This window comes from Nycticebus coucang, chromosome X (assembly GCF_027406575.1).
Source record: "Nycticebus coucang isolate mNycCou1 chromosome X, mNycCou1.pri, whole genome shotgun sequence".
Lineage (NCBI taxonomy): Eukaryota > Metazoa > Chordata > Mammalia > Primates > Lorisidae > Nycticebus > Nycticebus coucang.
Window position 1 is genome coordinate 62,856,122 of NC_069804.1, and position 20,301 is coordinate 62,876,422.

At 39.0% G+C, this 20,301-nt stretch overlaps 1 pseudogene; it reads right to left on the bottom strand.

Annotated features, from left to right (window-relative positions):
• Positions 1-6,019, bottom strand: part of LOC128576837 (protein ECT2-like) — a 128,848-nt pseudogene extending 122,829 nt beyond the window's left edge.
• Positions 6,020-20,301: the final 14,282 nt, after the last annotated feature.

Here is a 20,301-nt window from a genome sequence, read left to right on the forward strand (position 1 = left end):
CACACTGGTTTACATAGCCTTCCTGGCATTTTTGTAGTTATTGTGCTAAGACATTTACATTCACATTTACTAAGTTTCACATATACCCTTGTAAGATGCGCCGCAGGTGTAATCCCACCAATTTCCCTCTTGCTGCCCCCCTTCCCCCTCCATGCCCTCCCTTTCTTCCTTCCCCCTATTATTAGATTGTAACTGGGTCATAGCTTTCATGTGAAAGCCATAAATTAGTTTCACAGTAGGGCTGAGTACATTGGATACGTTTTCTTCCATTCTTGAGATACTTTACTAAGAAGAATATGTTCCAGCTCCATCCATGTAAACATGAAAGAGGTAAGGTCTCCATCTTTCTTTAAGGCTGCATAATATTCCATGGTGTACATATACACAATTTATTAAACCGTTCGTGGATCGATGGGCACTTGGGCTTTTTCCATGACTTAGCAATTATGAATTGGGTTGAAATAAACATTCTGGTACAAATATCTTTGTTATGATGTGATTTTTGGTCTTCTGGGTATATGCCTAGTAGGGGAATTATAGAATTGAATGGCAGATCTATTTTTAGATCACTACATGTTCTCCAAACATCTTTCCAAAAGGAATGTATTAATTTGCATTCCCACCAGCAGTGTAGAAGTGTTCCCTTTTCTCCACATCCAGGCCAAGATCTCTGGTCTTGGGATTTTGTGATATAGTCTAATCTTACTGGAGTTAGATGATATCTCAAAGTACGTTTGATTTGCATTTCTCTGATCATTAAGGATGATGAGCACTTTTTCATATGTCTGTATACCGCACACCTGTCTTCTTCAGAGAAGTTTCTCTTCAGATCCCTTGCCCAGCCTGCAATGGGATCACTTGTTCTTTTCTTGCTTATACGTTTGAGTTCTCTATGGATTCTGGTTACTAAACCTGTGTCAGAGACATAACCTGTAAATATCTTCTCCCATTCTGAGGGCTGTTTGCTTGCTTTACTTAGTGTGTTCTTGGCTGTGCAGAAGCTTTTTAATTTGATCAAGTCCCAGTAGTGTATTTTTGATGCTGCTTCAATTTTTCCGGGGGTCCTTCTTATAATATACTCGCCCAGAATGATTTCTTCAAGGGTTTTCCCTTCACTCTCTTCTAGTATTTTTATAGTTTCATGTCTTAAGTTTAAATCTTTAATCGCGTCAGAGTCTATCTTAGTTAATGGTGAAAAGTGTGTGTCCAGTTTTAGTCTTCTGCAGGTTCCCATCCAGTTCACCAAGCACCATTTGTTAATAGGGAAACTTTTCCCCACTGAATGTTTTTAATTAATTTGTCAAAGATTAAATAACGGTAAGTAGCTGGATTCATCTCATGGTTCTCTATTCTGTTCCAGACATCTACTTCTCTGTTTTTTTGCCAGTACCATGCTGTTTTGAACACTATCGATTTGTAGTATACTATGAGGTCTGGTAGCATGATTCCTCTTGCTTTGTTTTTATTTCTGAGTAATGTCTTGGCTATTTGGGTTTTTTTCTGATTCCATATAAAATGAAGTATTGTTTTTTCCCGATATTTAAAGTATGAGAATGGAACTTTAATAGGGATTGCGTTAAAATTATATATTGCTTTGGGTAGTATGGACATTTTAACAATGTTGATTCTTCCCAGCCATAAGCATGGTATGTTTTTTCATTTGTTTACATTTTCAGGTATTTCTTTTCTTAGAGTTTCATATTTCTCTTTATAGAGATCTTTCACGTCCTTTATTAGATAATCTCCCAAATATTTCATCTTCTTTGGCACTACTGTGAATTGGATAGAGTCCTTAACTGTTTTTTCAACTTGGCTATTGTTGGTATCTATAAAGGCTACCAAGTTATGAATCTTGATTTTGTAACCTGAGACGCTGCTGTATTCCTTGATGACTTCTAATAGTTTTGTAGTAGAATCCTTTGTGTTTTCCAGATATTCAATCATATCATGAAGAATGAAAGTTTGATCTCTTCTGACCCTATATGGATACCTTTGATCGCCTTTTCTTCCCTAATTGCAGTGGCTAAAACTTCCATTACAATGTTAAAGAGCAGTGGAGACAATTGGCATCCTTGTCGTGTTCGTGATCTGAGTGGAAATGATTTCAATTTAACTCTATTCAATATGATATTTGCTGTGGGTTTATTGTAGATGGCCTGTATCAGTTTAAGAAATGTTCCTTCTATACCAATTTTCTTAAGTGTTCTGATCATGAAGGGATGCTAGATATTATTAAAAGCTTTTTCTGTATCAATTGAGAGAATTATATGGTGTTTGTTTTTTAATTTGTTTATGTGCTGAATTACATTTATAGATTTATGTATATTGAACCAGCCTTGAGACCCTGGGATAAAACCGACTTGGTCATGATGTATAATTTGTTTGATGTGTTGCTGGATTCTGTTGTTAGGATCTTATTAAATATTTTTGCATCTATATTCATCAGTGATATTGGTTTATAATTTTCTTTTCTTGTTGGGTCTTTTCCTGGTTTGGGGATCAGGGTGATGTTTTCTTCATAGAACGTGTTTGGTAGTCTTCCTTTTTTTTCTGCCTTTTGGAACAGGTCCTGTAATATAGGTACTAATTCCTCTTTAAAGTTTTATTAGAATTCTGACGTGAAACCATCTGGTCCCGGGCTTTTCTTTTTAGGGAGGTTTTGTATGGTTCATGCTATTTCTGAACTTGATATGGGCCTGTTCGACATTTCCACTTAATTCTGGCTAAGTCTTTGAAGGTGATGTGCTTCCAAGTATTGGTCAATTTATTGATGGAATTGATTAGTATGATTGGAGTTCTATTCATCTGGTATAGTTTGTGTCTATTGTTTTGTATTATAACATGGGCCATTGTGAAAGCTTGCCTTTTCCTTTAGTTTTGGGATTTCTTAACTTTACTGGTGGTCTTTCATGATGGTGTGTATATAGAATGGGTCTGATTACTTCCCACAGAGCTGGAATTGTAGTGACAGTTGTCTGCAATGTTTGCATGTCAGTAAAGTATTAGATAGCTTTATCAAGTTTGAAAGTTTGCTTAGGAGGATCCAGCATCCTTGACTGATATTTGCTTTGTTACACAGGTTAAAGACAGGTGACCACTTTCTTCTGGCTTGTAGAGTTTCTGCTGACATATCTGCTGTCATTCTCATGTTTTTCTCCTCATATAAGCTGTTTTTTTTGCCTGCTTGTGTGCAATTTTTTCTCTTTCTTTTTGACTTTGGCAAGGTAATTACAATGTGCTTATTACAGTTCTTTGTTTGAATTGAGTTGTCCTGGAATTCTACAAATATTTCATCTTTGTATGTTTGTGTCTCTGGCAATCCTTAGGAAATTATCCACAATGATATCTTCAAGCAGAACTTCCATGCTCTAAAGACTATCTTTCTCATTTAGGGATACCTATGATTTGTATCTTTGAATCCTTTTTGTAGCCCCATATCTCTCTAAGAGATTGCTTGGCTTTTGCTCTTTTGTTTTCTGCCTCCTTGAATGCGCGGGTTATTGTGAACGTCTTCTCTACAACTTCTGAGATTCTTTCTTCTCTATGTTGTACTCTATTGGTGAGACTCTCTATTTTGAAACTCTTTGAATGCCTTTTTTAATTCTTTAAACTTTATTATATCTTTCTGAATTATGTCTAAATCCTTGGTAACTTTGTCTTTAATTTTATTTCTTGAGACAATTTTTAAACATCTTTTTCCCTCTTCTCTTCCGTTTGTTCATCGTTATTTGCCATCCATATTCTAAATTCCACTGCTGACATTTCAGCAAGTATTTTGTGGATATAATTTTCTGGTATAATTAATTGTTATCTCTCTGGGGGCTTCGGCTGCTCCAAAATTTTATGTTGCCAGTTTTGTTTTGTTTTTTGCTACTTTCTCCGCTTTTGTGTTTTCTATTTAATTGTGTATATATTTTAAACTCCTAGCTAAAAGGTCAGGGTAGCTCTATGTTGAGGCTAAGAAATATTCTGTTTTGGTACAGTTAGCCAGGTCACAGGAGGCAGTAAAGGCCTGAAGGTTAAGACTAGGCCCAGCAAATGGCACACTGGTCTGCCAGCTTTATTGTTGTACAATATGCTGTAGGGCTTGTGATGTGGGCTTCTGTGGGTTTTGGCTTTCCTGGATTGTAGAGCTCTCCACTCAATTGGAAGTCCTTGCCAATCAGGGTAAATTGGACTCTTCTTGTTCCACCTGCTGCTGTGTGGATTCCAAAGCTTTATGGCTGTCAGATTCATCAGGGAATTTTCAATTTCAGAAGCGTTAGGAACACAGAGCTAACTACTGTCCCTTCCCAGAACTACTGGAAGAATAGCAGCAGTTCCCTGCTCTGCCAGCCAGAACAGTGGGCTTTAGCACTTATCAAATGCCAAGTATGGCAGGCTGATGTCAGTTTTGGAGTCCGTTGGGATGCAGAGTTTACTGTGCTCTGCCCCCTTCCTGCCAGAAGTAAAGCAGCAGTTTACTGCTCTTTGGTCCTGTCCGGTGGGCTTTAAGAGTTGATGAATGACAAGTCAAATTGATCCAATGCCCATTTCAGAAGTTCCAGGATGCAAAGTTCACCACATCCCTTCCCAGCCCTGTGAGAGGCAAAGTGGCAGATCACTGCTCTGCTGGTCCACCTGATGGACTTTAGGGTTATTCGGTCACAAGGTATGGTGTGCTGATGTCAGTATCACAGGTCTCAGGGGACACAGGGTTCACCAAGACCCCTTACTGGGCTTTCCAGAAGCAAAAGATGCATTCTCAGCTTTGGAGGCTCACCCAATAATCTTTAGGACCTGGTGGGTGCCACGTGTGGTGGGTAGATGTTGATTTCAGAAGCTCTAGGTACTCAGAAGTCGTGTTGTCCCTTATTGGGCCTGCCAGAGTCAAAAAGGCAATTATCAGCTTTGCCAACCATGATCACAGCAGGGTGACTGCAGTGCTCCAGCACTGCAGTGCTCCAGTGCACTATTCTCCACAGGGACCCTAGACTTGTTTTGTGTGCCTCTCTGTCATGTCTCACCTGCTTCCTAAGAGTTTCCACTTTTCTTTTTTTCCTTTCTGATTGCTGCACACTACCTCTCTGCATGTTCATGCTGCCATTCCTGCAATGAATATTTCTGATGAAAGGAGCTGCCTGGATCTTTCCTAATTTTCATTGGGATTCACAAGTGTGGTGGCGGCTTCTACTAGGCAATTTTCCTGCACATTTTTTTTTTCACTGTTCAAAATCATCTTTATTCACTCAGATATTTGTTTAACCCTTCACCCCCTTCCCCCAAAGAATATAAGCTCAAAAAAAAATTGTGGTATCTTCCCTAGCACTTCCCAGGGCCCATCATGTTGAAGACATCCCGTTACACTCTGCTGTGTGAATTAGCCTTATCCTACCTGTGCTGAAGGGCAGAGATCGGGAGGAAGAAGGCATTAGGCACACCTGGTAGCTTTTTCAGATGCCCTTTAGTAGATCTAATGTTTTTTCTCTGGCTCAGACAGGAAGGATCACCACTAGGGTAGGGAAGTGGGGGCAGGCCCTGGGAACTGCCGCCGAGAATCAGAGCCTGGTGTGCTGGCCTCTGCCCACCGTGGCCGGCCCTTTGACTACTCAGCCTGCCCACAAATACAGGAGGAGAGGGCTCTGAGGGAATCCTTCACTGTACCCCAGGTTGAAGACCTCACAGGCACAGGTTTCAAGGGTCTCTCCTTAGTTTCAGGAACCTCCTGGGGGCAGAGCGGGCTAACCCAGGAGAGAGCTGAGGTGTCAATCCCTCTGCAGGGCAGCAGCATAACTCTGGCCTGGGTAAGGCCTTTGCTACCCAAGGGGGTCTTCTGAGTCCAAGAGGGCTGGTTTTCCCCACAGAACATGATGTAGGTCTTCAATGGCATGGTGACAGGCCCCCAGTGAGGGTTGGAGGCTTGAGGTAGCACAGGAGATGCTGCAAGGGAGAGCTGTTTCCCATGGGTGCAGTCGATGACAAAAGTCAGATGAGCCATGGGGACAGCCCTCTGATGTCTGAACAGCTTCCCAGCAGCCATCTGCCTTCCAGAAGCCCAGAGTCTACTCCATCCGTGCCTCTCAACTTTGTGAGTTCCCATGGACCTCCTGGAAGCTTGTTCAAATGCAGAATCAAGTACAGTGTGCCTGAGAGGAGAGGCCTAAGCTGGTCCCCAGGCCTGTCTCAAAGTTGATGCCTTTGACACTGGTTCTCTAGTCCCTCGGGTGTCCTGAGGGTGCCATATCACTGTGACAGTGCCTGCTTAGCTCTGTCTAGGATATAGCTCTTCCAGGGTGTAGCTCCCTCACACTGGGATCAGACCTTTTATATTTACTAAATCCGGATCCTCTGATTGAGTTTCCATCAGAAACCAAAGAAACTGGCCTTGGGTCGTTAGAAGATTGCTTTGATTAACAGGGTTATGTCAACAGGATATTTGTTGGGTCACTGGGAGGCAGCCCTCCTACCAACAGACACTGTTTCTTCCAACTCCAGCTATTTGCTGATTTGGCATAGGCCTCTGGAAACTTCTCACCCAGACTTCAGTTTCCCCTTCCTGCACATTCTTAAATAGGCCCTGTAGCACTCCCAGGGCTATTTTGTTTTGAGAGTAGCTGTCTATATTTGGATTTTGTCAGGAGATTAAGGCTGATATCTTCTACTTTGCCTTCTTAGTGACATCCTAAATGGTATTTTTCCCAATTTCTATAGTTTTTAAAATATATTTTTATTTTTTTATTGTTAGCATATCAAAATATAACTGTTATTGGTAGATTTTCCTTGTATCTGGTGACAGTGCTAAACTCAATCATTTGTTCGGGGAGTTTTGGGATTTTTTGTAGTACCTTTGGGATTTAATACATAGAAAATCACAACACATGCCAGTGTTGAATGTTTTTCTTCACATCTCTATGCTTTCTTTTTTTGTTTATTTTTTTTATTAGTATTAGATCAAAGCTGTGTATAGTAATACGATCACGGGGCAGCATACACTGGTTTTATATACAGTTCGACACATTTTCATCATACTGGTTAACATAGCATTCCTGGCATTTTCTTAGCTATTATGTTAAGACAATCATATTCTGCATTCACTAAGTTTCACATGTATCCTTGTAAGATGCATGGCAGGTGTAATTCCACCAATCACCCTCCCTCTGCCCAACTTCCCCCTCCCTCCCCTCCCTCCCCACCATCCCCATATTCTTAGGTTATAACTGGGTTTTAGCTTTATGCTTTCAATTTCATTTTCTTTCTTTATTGCCCTAGAAAGTACAATGTTGAATAGCAACGATGAGAATGAATGTCCTTGCTTTGTTATTTCCTTAAAATATATTATTGAAATTGACTTTTTCAGTTAGGGATCTGTCATATTCTATGGGAGAAGTCTTCTTTTATCATAAAGTATGATCTTAGCTGTGGGCGAAAGATTAGGCATAGAAACTGGTTTAGGCTAACATCTGGAAGGGCCTGTAGATAAATGTTTGGGTTCCTCAGATTCCCCCACCCCCATAAACAGCTCAGGGTTGTGGAATCCTGGGGATTTAAACGGGATGTTAAGAAACTGATTTCCAACAAAGCTAACATCCTAAACCTCGTACAGCGACAGCCCAGGGCTTTGATAACTCCCCATGCTGCGCACAGCTTCAGTTAGTGCCACCCTGGGAATTCAAACAGAATGCTTAGCAATTAAAAAATTAATATCTGACTGGGAAAATTTAAATATATATTGGAATCAATAGGACAAGTTATGAAAAATTATATATTATTTGCAAAGCATTGTATTCGTTCTTACTTTTGCTCTATGACATTTGTTTTCTTCTTTTTCTCCATTAATTCCTCACTCTTTACCATCAGCAGGCAGCGCTTCCTTGCCATTCTTCCCGGTATGAGGTGGCTGGCCTCTCTGGGCTTCATGGGTTATAGCATTGCTAATAACTGAGTGTGAGTGTCTTTTTTTCTGCGTTGCTTCCTTGCCAGTCTATCCATCTAAGTGGAATGGCAACAATTAGCTCTAGTGGGTATTTTTTGTTATTGTTATTGTTGTTTTGTATTTAATCTTCATCAGTTGGAGGTAGTTTTCTTCTATTCCTACTTGTTGAAGATTTTTTAAAATCATGAATGCTTGAATTTTGAAGGATGACTTTTGTATGTTATATTAGTTTTCTATTGTTATACAACAAATTAACCACAGTCTTATCAACTTAAAACATCTATCTATTCATTCGCAGTTCTATAGGTCAGAAGTCTAGTACATTACAGCTCAGTGCATTGAGAATTATGGAAGACTAAAATGAAATTATCAGCCAACTCAGTTCTCATCTGAAGGCTCTAAAGGGAAATTCCACCTCCAACCTCTTTCTTATTCTTAGCAGAATTCGGTTACTTGGGGTGATAGGACTGAGATCCCTATTTTCTTGCCATCTATTGGATGGAGTTGCCCTTTGATCCCAGAGGCCATTATCATATGCTTTCTCTGTGCCCATCTCCATCTTCAAGCCAGCTATTATGTGTTAAATCCTTCATGTGCTTTTAGTCTTCCACTTCTTTGACCAGTGAGAAAAAAAGTTCTACTTTTAATGGGCTCTTGTGATTAGGTCAGGCCTGCTTGAATATAATTTTATTAGTTAACTGTGCCATATGACATAACCTAAGTATGGGAATAAAATACATCAAATTCATCATTTGGTGAATATACAGAACTTATACACTTGCTGTGTGAGATAATGCCAGAAAATTTTGGAGCCATTCTCTACTTACCACATACATCTACAGATATGAGCACATTGTTATAAACAGTTTATTGATGTGAAGTACATTGATTGTTTTCTTTTATTCAAATATGTAAATATTTGAATTGATTATTTTTTTTTCAGTTTTATTATTATTTTTTTTATTAAACCATAGCTGTGTACATTAGTATGATTGTAGGGCACCATACACTTGGTTCATAGATCGTTTGACACATTTTCATCACATTAGTTAACATAGCTTTGGTAGCATTTTCTTAGTCATTTTGCTAAGACTTTTACATTCCACATTTACTAGGATTCACATATACCCTTGTAAGATGCACCGCACGTGTAATCCCATTAATCCCCCTCCGTCCCACTCCCTGCCCCCTCCCTCCCCGCCCTTTCCCCTTTCTCCCTATTCTTAGGTTATAACTGGGATATAGCTTTCATGTGAAGGTCCTACAATAGTTTCATAATAAGGGTGAGTACATTGGGTACTTTTTCTTCCATTCTTGAGACACTTTACTAAGAAGAATATGTTCCAGCTCCATCCATGTAAACATGAAAGAGGTAAAGTCTCCATCTTTTTTAAGGCTGCATAATATTCCATGGTGTACATATACCACAATTTATTGATCCATTCGTGGATCGATGGGCACTTGGGCTTTTTCCATGACTTAGCAATTAAGAATAGGGCTGCAATAAATATTCTGATACAAATATCTTTGTTATGGTGTGATTTTTGGTCTTCTGGGTATATGCCCAGTAGGGGGATTACAGGATTGAATGGCAGATCTATTTTTAGATCTCTAAGTGTTCTCCATATGTCTTTCCAAAAGGAATGTATTAATATGCATTCCCAGCAGCAGTGCAAAAGTGTTCCCTTTTCTCCACATCCACGCCAACATCTCTGGTCTTGGGATTTTGTGATATAGGCTAGTCTCATTGGAGTTAGATGATATCTCAAAGTAGTTTTGATTTGCATTTCTCTGATGATTAAAGATGATGAGCATTTTTTCATATGTCTGAAGGCCATGCGCCTGTCTTCTTCAGAGAAGTTTCTCTTCAAAACCCTTGACCAGCCTGCAATGGGATCCCTTGTTCTTTTCTTGCTAATGCGTTTGAGTTCTCTGTGGATTCTGGTTATTAAACCTTTGTCGGAGACATAACCTGTAAATATCTTCTCCCATTCTGAGGGCTGTTTGCTTGCTTTACTTACTGTGTTCTTGGCTGTGCAGAAGCTTTTTAGTTTGATCAAGTCCCAATAGTGTATTTTTGAAGCAGCTTCAACAGCCTGGGGGGTCCTTCTCATAAAAAACTCGCCCAACCCAATTTCTTCAAGGGTTTTCCCTACACTCTTTCTAGTATTTTTATAGTTTCATGTCTTAGGTTTAAATCTTTAATCCAGTGAGAGTCTATCTTGGTTAATGGTGAGAGGTGTGGGTGCAGTTTCAGTCTTCTACAGGTTGCCAGCCAGTTCACCCAGCACCATTTGTTAAATAGGGAATCTTTTCTCCACTGAATGTTTTTAACTGGGTTGTCAAAGATTAAATAAAAGTAAGTAGCTGCATTCATCTCTTGGTTCTCTATTCTGTTCCAGACATCTACTTCTCTGTTTTTGTGCCAGTACCATGCTGTTTTGATCACCAGCGATTTGTAGTATAGTCTGAGGTCTGGTAGCGTGATTCCTCCTGCTTTCTCTTTATTTTTGAGTAATGTCTTGTCTATTCGAGGTTTTTTCTGATTCCATATAAAACGAAGAATTATTTTTTCAAGATCTTTAAAGTATGACAGTGGAGCTTTAATGGGGATTGCGTTGAAATTATATATTGCTTTGGGTAGTATGGAAATTTTAACATAGTTGATTCTTCCCAACCATGAGCATGGTATATTTTTCCATTTGTTAACATTCTCAGCTATCTCTTTTCTTAGAGTTTCATAGTTCTCTTTATATAGATCTTTCACGTCCTTTGTTAGATAAACTCCCAAGTATTTCATCTTCTTTGGCACTACTGTGAATGGGATAGAGTTCTTAAATGTTTTTTCAACTTGACTATTGTTGGTATATATAAAGGCTACCGATTTATGAATGTTGATTTTGTAAACTGTGACACTGCTGTATTCCTTAATCACTTCTAAGAGATTTGTAGTAGAGTCCCTAGTATTTTCCAGATATAAAATCATATCATCTGCGAAGAGCGAAAGTTTGATCTTTTCTGACCCTATGTGGATACCCTTGATCGCCTTTTCTTCCCTAATTGAGGTGGCTAAAATTTCCATTACAATGTTAAAGAGCAATGGAGACAATGGACAGCCTTGTCTGTTTCCAGATCTAAGTGGAAATGATTCCAATTTAACTCCATTCAATATGATATTGGCTGTGGGTTTGCTGTAGATGGCCTCTATCAGTTTAAGAAATGTCCCTTCTATAGCAATTTTCTTAAGTGTTCTAGTCATGAATGGATGTTGGATGTTATCAAAAGATTTTTCTGCATCGATTGAGAGAATCATATGGTCTTTGTTTTTTAATTTGTTTATGTACTGTATTACATTTATAGATTTACGTATATTGAACCAGCCTTGAGACCCTTGGATAAAACCAACTTGGTCATGATGCATGATTTGTTTGATATGTTGCTGGATTCTGTTTGTTAGAATCTTGTTGAATATTTTTGCATCTATATTCATTAGTGATATTGGTCTATAATTTTCTTTTCTTGTTGGGTCTTTTCCTGGTTTGGGGATCAGGGTGATGTTTGCTTCATAGAATGTGTTGGGTAGTCTTCCTTCTTTTTCTAACTTTTGGAACAGGTTGAGTAGTATAGGTACTAGTTGCTCTTTAAAGGTTTGGTAGAATTCTGACGTGAAACCATCTGGTCCCGGGCTTTTATTTTTGGGGAGATTTTGTATGGTTGATGATATTTCTGAACTTGATATGGGCCTCTTCAACATTTCCACTTGTTTTTGATTAAGTCTTGGAAGGTGACGTGTTTCCAAGAAACGGTCGATTTCCTTCAGATTTTCGTATTTCTGAGAGTATAGTTTCTTGTGATATTCATTAAGGATTTTTTGGATTTCTGAGGAGTCTGTTGTTATTTCGTCTTTGTTATTTCTGATTGACGAGATTAGAGATTTTACTCTTTTTTTCCTGATTAGTTTGGCTGAAGGTTTATCTATTTTGTTGACATTTTCAAAGAACCAGCTTTTTGATTTATTGATCTGTTGTATTACTCTTTTCTTTTCAATTTCATTTAGTTCTGCTCTGATTTTGGTTATTTCTTTTCTTTCACTGGATTAGGGGTTGGATTGTTCTTCCATTTCCAGTCTCTTGAGATGTTCCATTAAGTTGCTTACTTCCTCTTTTTTCCTTCTCCTGAGGAAGGCTTGCAGTGCTATAAATTTCCCGCTTAGAACTGCCTTTGCTGTGTCCCAGAGGTTCTGATAGTTCATGTCTTCATTGTCGTTTTGTTCCAGAAATTTGGCAATTTCCTTCTTGATCTCATCTCTGACCCAGCTATCATTCAGCATAAGGTTATTTAACTTCCATGTTTTTGTATGTGTATGCAGATTCCTTTTGTTACTGAGTTCAAGTTTTATTCCAGGATGGTCCGAGAAGATGCATGGAATAATTTCTATTCCTTTAAATTTGCTGAAGTTAGACTTGTGATCTAAGATGTGATCGATTCTGGAGTAAGTTCTGTGGGCTGATGAGAAGTATGTGTAGTCAGTTTTGTTGGGATGAAATGTTTTGTACATGTCACCTAAATCTAAATGCTGGATGGTTAGATTTAAATCTAGAATATCTTTACTCTGCTTTTTGTTGGAGGATTGATCCAACACTGCCAAAGGAGTGTTAAAAATCTTCGACTATTATAGAGTTGGAGGAAATCAAGTTGTTCATGTCTGTTAGAGTTTCTCTTATAAATTGAGGTGCATTGTGATTGGGTGCATAGATATTAATAATTGAAATCTCATTGGAGGCGGAGCAAGATGGCAGCCGAGTAACAGCTTCCTTGCATCTGGGCACCATGAGTCTGGGGAGATAGGACTCCAGGCATCTCTGGCTGGTGGGAACTGCCTATCATCACTCCTATGAGGATACAGGGAGTCAGCGAGAGACTTCTGGACCCCAAGAGGAGGACTAAAACCGTGGAAAACCGGCAAGTGGTCGCGTGTGTTCTATCCGTCTAAACCCGCCCACAACTGTAAGTTCAGTAGCAGCGAGACTGCAAACCAGAAAGGCCTTACCTGTGAACTGTTTTGATGTCCTTGGACTTGGCACTGAGTTGAACTGCCTTGGGGAAGGCCTGAGTGGGAGTGCGGAGAACTTTGGCCGTTGTCTAGGGCCCCAGTCTGAGCCGCTGAGCCAGACAGAGCTAATAGTGTTTGGCGGTGGGTCACACGGATCCATTGTCAGTGATCTGCCCCGGCAAGCTCCGCCCTCAGGGTCGCAGAGCTAGAAACAGGTGGGAGCTGGTAACCCAGCAACCAAGTAGCCTAAGGGTGGGGTCTGAGCCGCCTTGCAGCCCTAACCCTCAGGGGCAGAGTGAGACCAGTTTTGGCACACTGGGTAAGTGGATAGCCACTTCAGCAGCGATTCCAGCGAGAAAGCTGGGAAAGCTTCTGCTCAGCAAGTTTACAAGTTCAAAGTGCCTTTTAAGTAGGCTGAAGAGAGATTTAGGGTGTCTACCTGCTGGGGTTTGAGAAATCAGCAGCCTCCAGTCGTATCAGAACTGTGACTAACATCTCATACCACAGAAGACCACGTGTTGCCCAGACAATATTCAATAACGTATACAAACTGCTTTGTTTTTGGTTGTGTATTTTTTTCTTTTGTTTGTTTGGTTGTTTTTTTGTTTGTTTATTTTGATGTTGCTGATGTTCTTTTGTTTTTTTAATTTCAATCTTTTCCACACAGATCCCTTTTTCTTTCTCAATTTTCCTAGTTTAATTATAATTTCCCATTGCTGCCTTTTTTAATAACTTCAACTTCATTTTTGCTACTGTTTCTACCGATATAATTTGGTTTTTCACCCAATTTTATCCCTGTAAAGTTTTCTGTTTGCTTGTTTTGGTTTGATTTATAGCATTTTTGTCTTTCCTCTCTACTTGGTGGAGGTGGGGTACTGTGTCTGACCAGGTTAGCAAAGAGCTGCTGACCTCAAGGGAACCATGCAACTGGGCACCCCCAGAAGGTGGGGTTTTTAAAGGTTGTGTCAAAGTACCCTACTGTACACCTATGTTGCCCTGTCTCCCTCTTTCTGTGCCTCTCTTCTTTTTGTCAATATTCCTTATACCCACCCCCTCTCCTTTCTCTATCTTTCCTTTTTTCTTATCACTTGGTCCTCCTTTCTTTCATCCCCCTTTTTTTTGCTCTTCAACCTTCTCACCCTTCTGGTCCTGTAACCCTTAGTCCACAGGCACAAGAACTTAAAGAGCAAGAGGTAATGAAAGGAAAATTAGGGCAAGGAAACAGATAAAAGAAATCACCCATGAGGAAGAATCAGCAGAAAACTCCAGGCAACATGAAGAACCAGTCTAGAACAACCCCACCAAGGGACCATGAGGTAGCTACTGCAGATGATTCCACCAGTATAGAAATGTTAGGAATGACAGAAAGGGAATTTAGAATACACATTTTGAAAACAATGAAAGAAATGATGGAAACAATGAAGGAAATTGCTAATAAAGTGGAAAATAACCAAAAGGAAATCCAAAAACAGAATCAAATAAGAGATGAACGATATGAAGAATATAAACAGGATATAGCAGACCTAAAGGAACTAAAACAGTCAATTAGGGAACTTAAAGATGCAATGGAAAGTATCAGCAACAGGTTAGACCATGCAGAAGAAAGAATTTCAGAGGTAGAAGACAAAGTTCTTGAGATAACTCAGACAGTAAAAGAGGCAGAAAAGAAGAGAGAGAAAGCAGAACGTTCACTGTCAGAATTATGGGACTTTATGAAGCATTCCAACATACGAGTTATAGGAATTCCAGAAGGGGAAGAAGAATGCCCCAGAGGAATGGAAGCCATACTAGAGAATATTATAAAAGAAAATTTCCCAAACATCACCAAAGATTCTGACACACTGCTTTCAGAGGGTATCGGACCCCGGGTCGCCTCAACTCTAACCGAGCTTCTCCAAGACACATTGTGATGAACCTGTCCAAAGTCAAGACAAAAGAAAAGATTCTGCAAGCTGCCAGGAGTAAGCGCCAGTTGACCTACAGGGGCAAATCCATCAGAGTTACCGCAGACTTCTCTAATGAAACTTTCCAAGCAAGAAGACAATGGTCATCTACCTTTAATCTACTTAAACAGAACAATTTTCAGCCCAGAATTCTGTACCCTGCTAAGCTAAGCTTCAAAATTGACGGAGAAATCAAATCATTTACGGATATACAAACATTGAGGAAATTCGCCACAACAAGACCAGCTCTACAGGAAATACTTCAACTTGTTCTGCACACTGACCACCACAATGGATCAGCAGCAAAGTAAGAACTCAGAAATCAAAGGTCAGAACCTAACCTCCACACTGATGCAAAAGATAAAACTAAGCAATGGACTCTCACCAAATAAGATGAATAGAATACTACCACACTTATCAATTATCTCAATAATTGTTAATGGCTAGATTTCCCCACTGAAGAGACATAGATTGGCTGACTGGATTAAAAAACACAAGCCATCCATTTGCTGTCTGCAAGAAACACACCTGGCTTCAAAAGACAAATTAAAGCTCCGAGTCAAGGGTTGGAAGACAATTTTTCAAGGAAATGGAATTCAGAAGAAAAGAGGAGTTGCAATCTTATTTTCAGATACATGTGGATTTAAAGTAACTAAAGTCAAAAAAGACAAAGATGGTCACTTTATATTGGTCAAGGGAAAACTACAACAAGAAGACATTTTAATTCTAAATATTTATGCACCCAATTTAAATGCTCCCAGATTCTTGAAACAGACCTTACTCAGTCTGAGCAATATGATATCTGATAATACCAACATAACAGGGGACATTAACACACCTCTTACGGAGCTGGACAGATCCTCTAAACAGAAATTAAACAAAGATGTAAGAGATTTAAATGAGACCCTAGAACAATTATGCTTGATAGACGTATATAGAACACTCCACCCCAAAGATAAAGAATATACATTCTTCTCATCACCCCATGGAACATTCTCCAAAATTGATCATATCCTGGGACACAAAACAAATATCAACAGAATCAAAATAATTGAAATTTTACCTTGTATCTTTTCAGACCATAAGGCACTAATGGTGGAACTCAACTCTAACAAAAATGCTCGACTCCACCAAAAGGCATGGAAATTAAACAATCTTCTGTTGAATAACAGATGGGTGAAGGAAGAAATAAAACAGGAAATTATTAACTTTCTTGAGCATAACAACAATGAAGACACAAGCTACCAAAACCTGTGGGATACTGCAAAAGCAGATTTGAGAGGAAAATTCATCGCTTTAGATGCCTACATTCGAAAAACAGAAAGAGAGCACATCAACAATCTCACAAGAGATCTTATGGAATTGGAAAAAGAAGAACAATCTAAGCCTAAACTCAGTAGAAGAAAAGAAATATCCAAAATCAAATCAGAGATCAATGAAATTGAAAACAAAAGAATCATTCAGAAAATTAATGAAACAAGGAGTTGGTTTTTTGAAAAAATAAATAAAATAGATAAACCATTGGCCAGACTAACTAGAAATAGAAAAGTAAAATCTCTAATAACCTCAATCAGAAACGATAAAGGGGAAATAACAACTGATCCCACAGAGATACAAGAGATCATCTCTGAATACTACCAGAAACTCTATGCCCAGAAATTTGACAATGTGAAGGAAATGGATCAATATTTGGAATCACACCCTCTCCCTAGACTTAGCCAGGAAGAAATAGACCTCCTGAACAGACCAATTTGAAGCACTGAGATCAAAGAAACAATAAAGAAGCTTCCAACTAAAAAATGCCCTGGTCCAGATGGCTTCACTCCAGAATTCTATCAAACCTTCAAGGAACAGCTTATTGCTGTACTGCAGAAATTCTTCCAAAAAACTGAGGAAGAAGGAATCTTCCCCAACACATTCTATGAAGCAAACATCACCCTGATACTAAAACCAGGAAAAGACCCAAGCAAAAAGGAGAATTTCAGACCAATCTCACTCATGAATATAGATGGAAAAATTCTCAACAAAATTCTAGCCAATAGATTACAGCTTATCATCAAAAAAGTCATTCATCATGATCAAGTAGGCTTCATCCCAGGGATGCAAGGCTGGTTTAACATACGCAAGTCCATAAACGTTATCCACCATATTAACAGAGGCAAAAATAAAGATCATATGATCCTCTCAATAGATGCAGAAAAAGCATTTGATAAAATCCAACATCCTTTTCTAATTAGAACACTGAATAGTATAGGCATAGGTGGCACATTTCTAAAACTGATTGAAGCTATCTATGACAAACCCACAGCCAATATTTTACTGAATGGAGTAAAACTGAAAGCTTTTCCTCTTAGAACTGGAACGAAACAAGGTTGTCCTCTGTCACCTTTACTATTCAACATAGTGCTGGAAGTTCTAGCCAATACAATTAGGCAAGACAAGGAAATAAAGGGAATCCAAATGGGAGCAGAGGAGGTCAAACTCTCCCTCTTTGCTGACGACATGATCTTATACTTAGAGAACCCCAGAGACTCAACCACAAGACTCCGAGAAGTCATCAAAAAATACAGTAATGTTTCAGGATATAAAATCAATGTGCACAAGTCAGTAGCCTTTGTATACACCAATAACAGTCAAGATGAGAAGCTAATTAAGGACACAACTCCCTTCACCATAGTCTCAAAGAAAAAGAAATACCTAGGAATATACCTAACGAAGGAGGTGAATGACCTCTATAAAGAAAACTATGAAATCCTCAGAAAGGAAATACCAGAGGATATTAACAAATGGAAGAACATACCATGCTCATGGATGGGAAGAATTAACATTGTTAAAATGTCTATACTTCCCAAAGCAATCTACCTATTCAATGCCATTCCTATCAAAGTACCTACATCGTACTTTCAAGATTTGGAAAAAATGATTCTGCGTTTTGTATGGAACCGGAAAAAACCCCGTATAGCTAAGGCAGTTCTTAGTAACAAAAATAAAGCTGGGGGCATCAGCATACCAGATTTTAGTCTGTACTACAAAGCCATAGTGGTCAAGACAGCATGGTACTGGCACAAAAACAGAGACATAGACACTTGGAATCGAATTGAACACCAAGAAATGAAACTAACATCTTACAGCCACCTAATCTTTGATAAACCAAAAAAGAACTTACCTTGGGGGAAAGACTCCCTATTCAATAAATGGTGTTGGGAGAACTGGATGTCTACATGTAAAAGACTTAAAGTGGACCCACACCTTTCCCCACTCACAAAAATTGACTCAAGATGGATAAAGGACTTAAACTTAAGGCATGAAAGAATAAAAATCCTCCAAGAAAGCATAGGAAAAACACTGGAAGATATTGGCCTGGGGGAAGACTTCATGAAGAAGACTGCCATGGCAATTGCAACAACAACAAAAATAAACAAATGGGACTTCATTAAACTGAAAAGCTTCTGTACAGCTAAGGAGACAATAACCAAAGCAAAGAGACAACCTACACAATGGGAAAGGATATTTGCATATTTTCAGTCAGACAAAAGCTTGATAACTAGGATCTATAGAGAACTCAAATTAATCCACATGAAAAAAGCCAACAATCCCTTATATCAATGGGCAAGAGACATGAATAGAACTTTCTCTAAAGACGACAGACGAATGGCTAACAAACACATGAAAAAATGTTCATCGTCTCTATATATTAGAGAAATGCAAATCAAAACAACCCTGAGATATCATCTAACCCCAGTGAGAATGGCCCACATCACAAAATCTCAAAACTGCAGATGCTGGCGTGGATGTGGAGAGAAGGGAACACTTTTACACTGCTGGTGGGACTGCAAACTAGTACAACCTTTCTGGAAGGAAGTATGGAGAAACCTCAAAGCACTCAACCTAGACCTCCCATTCGATCCTGCAATCCCATTACTGGGCATCTACCCAGAAGGAAAAAAATCCTTTTATCATAAGGACACTTGTACTAGACTGTTTATTGCAGCTCAATTTACCGTTGCCAAAATGTGGAAACAGCCTAAATGCCCACCAACCGAGGAATGGATTAACAAGCTGTGGTATATGTATACCATGGAATACTATTCAGCCATTAAAAAAAATGGAGACTTTACATCTTTCGTATTAACCTGAATTTACTTGGAAGATATTATTCTTAGTAAAGCATCACAAAAATGGAGAAGCATGAATCCTATGTACTCAATCTTGATATGAGGATAATTACTGACAATTAAGGTTATGGGGGGGGAAGCAGAAAGAGGGATGGAGGGAGGAGGGTGGGGCCTTAGTGTGTGTCACACTTTATGGGGGCAAGACATGATTGCAAGAGGGAATTTACCTAACAATTGCAATCAGTATAACTGGCTTATTTTACCCTCAATGAATCCCCAACAATAAAAAAAAATAATAAAATAATTGTAATCTCATCATATTGATTCTTAACCTTAACAAATATGAAGTGACCATTCTTGTCCTTCCTTACTTTTGTTGGTTTAAAGCCTATTGTGTCTTCAAATAAAATTGCAACTCTTGCTTTTTTCTGGATACCACTTGCCTGAAATATGGATGACCATCCTTTCACCCTGAGTCTGTATTTGTCTTTAAGTTAAGATGTGACTCTCGTATGCAACAAATGTATGGCCTGAGTTTTTGTATCCAGTCAGCTAACCTATGTCTCTTTAGAGGGCAGTTTAAGCCATTCGCATTAATGGAGAGCCTTGATAAGTTTGGTGAAATTTTGGGTATTGAGTTTTTTGAAAGTCCACTGGGCATTTTTAATCCTTTTGCCATTGTGGAAGTTAGAGTTTGATGAGAAGTTTCTGAGTGAGTTTAATTTTGTACTAGAGGATTGGGTTGGTTCTTATGGAGGATAGGTCTGAGAATATCCTGAAGAGCTGGTTTAGTTATGGCAAATTTCTTTAGCATATGTATGTCATTAAAGTATTTAATTTCTCCATCGTAATTGAAACTCAGTTTACATGGGTACAAGATCCGGGGTAAAAAGTTATTTTTCTTGAGGAAATTCAACGTTGATGACCACCCTCTTCTGGCTTGAAAAGTTTCAGCAGAGAGATCTGCAGTCATTCTAATGTTCTTCCCTTTGAAGGTAATAGATTTCTTTTGCCTGGCCGCTTTGAGAATTTTCTCCTTCATATTAACTTTAGTGAAGTTAATTATGATATGCCTGAGGGATGTCTTATTGGGGTTGAGTCGTGCTGGGGTTCTGAAGCTATCTGCTATCTGAATTTCAGGTTCTTTAGGCATGTCTGGAAAATTCTCTTTCATAATTTCATGCAGAAGGGCCTCTGCACCCAGTGAGGCCACTTCATCTGTTTCAGGAATTCCTATGAGACGGATATTTGCCTTCTTCGAGTTATCCCAGAGCTCTC